The sequence below is a fragment of the Epinephelus moara genome, chromosome 14 (assembly GCF_006386435.1).
Source record: "Epinephelus moara isolate mb chromosome 14, YSFRI_EMoa_1.0, whole genome shotgun sequence".
In the NCBI taxonomy this organism is placed as follows: Eukaryota; Metazoa; Chordata; class Actinopteri; order Perciformes; family Serranidae; genus Epinephelus; species Epinephelus moara.
The window spans coordinates 1,904,467-1,910,427 of record NC_065519.1 but is presented as its reverse complement, the minus strand read 5'-3'; positions in this window follow the sequence as shown (position 1 = coordinate 1,910,427).

The window sequence follows — 5,961 nt, the reverse complement described above, 5'->3', positions numbered from 1 at the left end:
TTCACAGACAAACACTTGTCTTTATCTGGACACATTTTCCCCACAAATACAACATGCTAACGTTATTGGCACAAGCCTATGGCATTTTACATTGTATAAATTAGCCTAGCAGCTAAATTTATCATGTTGATCTGTTCTGAACGACATCTATTGCACGTCTGTCCGTCCTGGAAGAGGGATCCTTCCTCAGTTGCTCTTCCTGAGCTTTCTACCATTTTATCCACCATTAAAGGGTTTTTTGGGGAGTTTTTCCTTATCCACTGTGAGGGTCATAAGGACAGAGGGATGCCGTATGCTGTAAAGCCCTGTGAGGCAAATTGTTACTTGTGATATGGGCTTTATAAATAAAACTGACTGATTGATTGATGATGTTATGACTCGTTCAGACGTTCATACGTCTTTTTAATGAATTATTTCACAACACATGCTACTTACCTGCAGGCCAACATCTTTACTTATCTGTTGCTGTGCAGTACTGGTCTTATTTCTGTCCCAGTAACATTCAAAGTGCATCTTCCAAACCACTGGATGGTGAAAAACTGACATTACCCCCTCCCCCATGGCTACAGGTAGTTTCTGTCAGGTTTCTATCCATCCTTTCTTGTGTTGTCCACTAGAGGCATCATCTGTATATTTACAGATCTGGAAAAACGAGGTGTCAGCCTGACGTGCACCTCCCCAGAAATGTAACCACATGTCACAGCGACGCAGACCTCCTGTCTGTCTCTGTAAGCTGAAACCATTTCCCTCAGTGGAAACAAAGCTTTGATTTACTTTCATTTCACAGATAAGAAACAATAAATGGTGAAGACAATAAAGCCTCCACACACTGTGTGTGATTTATCCTGGCTGAAATATGAGCAGAGAAATGAGCTGCTGTAAAATGCCACAGGCTTGTGCTATTAACGTTAGCATGTTGTATTTGTTTGGAAAACGTGTTTAGTGTAAGACAGTTGTTTTGTCAGTGAACCTTGTGAGTTGTGATGGAGCTGAATTTTGTAACGTTACCTTTGTTAAATGTTCCTGGTTTTATATGAGCAGAGGAAAACTCTGCTAGCTTCTAGGCTAATTTATACAATGTAAGATGTAAAAGGGTGGTGCTAATAACGTTAGCATGTTGTTTTTATATCTGTAAGTATAACTATAAATCGGCCTTCAGACATGAAACAAAATACTAAATGTGTCTTATTTGCCCACTTATTCATATTTATTTCAAACAAACAAATGAAACATCACTTTTCTTTAAAGCTTCTATCAATTAAAAGTTTAATGTACTCTCACTGGAATTCTCACTGTCTCCATGTTTGTTCACATGTTATTAAATATGATTAAGCTGTGTAACACTGTGGTATCGGTCACCATCACATTAGGAGCTGTAGTGGTTGACAAATACATTAAATACATTAATACATTATAATGTGTTATAAACAAGCTGACAGTAATTATACACTGCTGATAAATATTAAATTAGGGTGTGAAAATAAAGTGTTAACAGTCGAGGGAGTTTGTTCTGATGTTTTAATGTAGAACATGTTCAAACCACAGTTACATGACATACGATGAAAACTCAACATGATAAAAAAAAAAATACATATGTTAACAGCACATTTAAGAAAATGTAGACTTTAATCATAAGCCAGTAACTGATGACACGTAAAGGTCCTTCATCCCCCGACACACTCAGGCAGCATTGATTACCATCAGATAATTAAAGGCTCTAAACAGTCGAGTCTATTCACACACAAATTCTCACACTGAGCCTGTTTCTTTTTCAGTTTGCTGCAGCAGGAATTAACAGACAGACACTTAACAAGCTGCTCGACACAAACGCACCAAACCCTTTTCTCACATTTGTAAATTTAGAGCAGAGCGAGCGGGGTGGAGCTCCTGCTGCACGTGTACATCTGAAGAGAGACAGTGACAGGTTCTCACCAACGACTCAAACACTGATGCAACCTGCAGAGTTTAAAACAGGATGGACTGTGGCTGACTGTTGTATGAGAACATTGTGATATGTGTGTGAGTGTAAAGGGACGATCAGCGTTTTCTGGTTAGTTTAAAAACTGGAAATCTTCTTGATTAAGCAAATAAAAGTCACTTTAAGAGACGCGGCTTAAAAGAGATGCATTTGTCACATTTCTCTATTTATTTATTATGTAAGGGATTATTGTGACATTGATTTGCTTCTGTTTTACATTCTGGTCATACGTATGCATTTCTGCACATTCAGTGTTACAGTTTTTAGACCCCATTATTGTTCATACTCATATTTATATCTTATTTTATGTTGTTTTATTGTTTCAGAACTTTTACACCTGGAAAAGTCACAGGATTTCACGTGTCACATTTTCCAGACTTTTCAAATGAAGTCATACTCTAACCATCCTCCTCTGATAAGTAATGAACTGTCCCTAAGTCTGTCTTTTTAAGATAGATACCCACCATATATCGTAAAACTTAATTTAATAGTCCCGAACTATTATTTGCCTAAATTACTGAACTCAACAGGCCTTTAATTCCTTTCACACAAAAGTGTTAATATTCATACTGTAAACCAGTATGAATATTACTGTATAAATATTAGGCTTTAAAAAACATATTAATTATCAGTCATTCATTTGATCAGAGCATCAGAGACAGAGCGTTATGAAACTTGAGGGTTACAGCACCTGGCACACTGACACACCACTTTATCCTGTCAAAACAATCCTCACAACTTGGATTAATTTCTATGAAAAACCTTTCTGATTCTTTTGATCTGAGGACCCTAACAGACTGAAGGAATATCAGTAATTTACAGAGTAATCCAGGAATGGACACATGATTCGTGGCAGCCAACAAACTGGTTTTATAGGCCTACATCTGAAGAACTTCTATTTGAAAAAAATGAACTGCTTTGTAACCAGAAAAGGCCTCTAAGGCCATGTTTACACGAAAACGATCCACTGAAAACAGAATTGTTTCTCATTTTCATTTTGAAAAAAAGTTCTGCGTTTCGACGACAACGTTTTGATAACAATCGCCGTGCACACGGATCCACAAAAATGACCACAAACGCTGCAGTATACATGCCAGGCCAGTAGTTGGCGGTGTGACGCTTACGCTTCCTTCTACAGAGCGGCGATGTATAAACAAACAAAATCGCAACCGCACGAACGTTTGTCTGGACAGACAACGAGTTGCCATTGTTGTTGTGATGGTTGACTTTCTCGCGCATGCCTAGTGACTGGAAGCGTAATGCGCATGTGCGAAAGTCTCCGTTTTCAGAGGAACTGCATAGGCCTATTGCAAGTTGACATGACAACGGAGACGCTGCCGTTTCCAAAAAAAAAAGCACTCTGGAACCCGTTTTCAAAATTGTGCGTTTTCAGGCACCCAAGACGCAGCTGTCGTGTAAACGATCGGCCAAAACGCAACTAAAGTTTACCGTTTTCAGTTGAAATCGTTGTCGTATAAACGGGACCTAATAGAGACAGGCCTTTATTTGTCAAAATGTGTAGCCACACCGGGCTGGTAAAAGGCACTGGGTGTTTAATTGGGATGAGGCTTTTGATTGAAGTTTTCAGGTATGTTCAGCAAGGAATATAGTAGCTTAGTAAACATATTAACACCTTGTTTCCACTTTCACATCTTAATTTGGTGCGAGTATGTTCAAAAAATTTAATTTTTGCGGTGTATTTCGGAGAGACTGTATGACAGTGTGCTAGCTTAGCTAACAGGCTGCTAACTAGCTAACATGCTATTTTCTTCAGTTCAGTTTCCTGTTGATCGTCAGGTGAGTTTGTCTGATTAAGAACTTGTTTATAGTTTTAACACACTGTGAATCTGAGTAATGACACTCTGCTAAAATCAGGTTATACATTATTGACAGCCTGATTGTCATTATGAAACGTTCACGTTCACGTCTTTTTAATGAAATATTTCACTGATCCTGCCACGTACCTGGCGGAACAACATCTTCATTTATTTGTCATGCAATATTGCAAATGAGGTATAAGATTTAATTTCAGATGAAGTTTCTGCAGCTCTTGTTGTGTAGGAAGAACTCCTGCATTCAAATGATTGAGTAAAAGTAAATAAGTATAATCAAATAAATGCAATTAAATGATCAAAACTAAGTACTTGTTCTGCTGTCAGTGTTATACTGTACTGCTAATTATTATGTATTTTGATCATTATTAGTAGTTAATTAACATGAAAGCAGCATTAAATATTGTAGCCGGTTGAGTGGGAGCCAGGTTAACTATGTACTGTGATGAAGTTTAATCTCTAACAATGAATTATAAAAATCTTAATCAGCAAAGTAAGTGGTAACAAAACCTGTCAGATACACAAATATAAGTACCTCAGAGTTGTACTTAAGTGCAGTATTTGAGTTAAAGTACTCTCGACCTCTGGGTTAGGGAGGGATCTTCTTTTTGTAAACAGTGGACAGTTGACGGACGACCTCAGCGCAGGGTGCTGATGGGAGGACGGTCAACGAGCAGCTGAGTGGACACTTACTCGTGCATTTGCATTTGTCTCATCTGTAAATGTTTCGTTCAGCAGCATTAACATTGACACCAGTTCAAACAGGCCGATAACACAGACTCAGTGGAAGCTGTGGAGCACCCAGGCTGTCACATGACCCGAGGAGACCTTCACAAAGTGACCACACCACACTCGGGCTGATTAACATCTCAGGCTGCACGCAAGAAAAATGTCCCCCAGCTTCATTCCACAGCAGCGACTGATGATGTGTGATCACAGCTAATTATGAGCTTTCTACTGTAAGACAAAGTTCATGTCCTCAGCACACACACATTCTCTGTTTCATAGTTTAGTTTCAAAATCTTTCAAACATCCGCGTCAAACAGTTTCTTCAGTTTGTCCCACAGCTGTGAGCTCTGTTGTTGTTCACACAATAAAACCACAAACACACCTTGTGCTGTTTCTCACAACGATCAGAGTTTGGCCCATAACAGCAGGATTAATTTGAGCCCTTTGACCCTCCTGCTTCACCTGATAATAAGTCAGTGAGTAAATAAACACTAATCTGTTCAGCACCTTTAAACCCCTGATAACAGCCTCATGATAAAGCAGAGCAGTAATAAAATCAACAGCACTGGAATATAAATAAATAGAGTCAAAACCAAAAGAAAGAAGTTTGAGTCTTTTATAGTGTGAAGTTTTTCACCATATCTTACCACTAAATGACATTTTTCTATGTCAAGATAACGTAGACACTGGATTTTGGTTATTTAAGACCAACAAAATATCGTCACTGCTCGTCAGTTTCCTACGTCAACTTGAAGTTGGCATTTGACATTGAGTTTTGGTCACCTGGCGTCACAACCTAACCAGACATTAACATATAATGATGTTGGTGGCCAGCTGGGTGGACACAAAGTGATATCAATCTTCTCATTTAACTTTCGGCAAGAAAATGAATTTCCCCTGAAGTCAAATTTAATTCTCAAACTGTAATGAAAACTACCTTAAAAAGATTTGTGCCTCGTGCAGTGTTTTACTTTCTTGTTAATGGAAATGCCTTGTTAAAGGATTTATGGTTTCCCGCCAGCAGATTCTCAGGAGACTTATATTCAAACTGAGCCTTCATAGATATGTTGCCAAAATATTATATTCATATTTTTGTAATGTCAGAAAGAGTCGGCTTTGCAAGCTGTTTCTCCCTGCTTACATGCTTTGCTAATCACCACCTTGCTGGTTGTTAGCTTAGCGGGAAGAAATGGTTAAAATGCATCTTTCCACAGTTTTCAAAAAAGCACCTCTAGATTTTATGAACCATCATTTTATATCTAGTTTGTTTTATCTGTTCACAAATAGAAATGTGAAAATGGCATGTTGTATTTTTACGGACACTGATATACTGGAGGATCTTTATAGCTCCAGCACACAACCTCCTGTAAAACCACAACTTGTTGGTTTCACATGAATGTCATGAGTGCGTTCATAAATCCA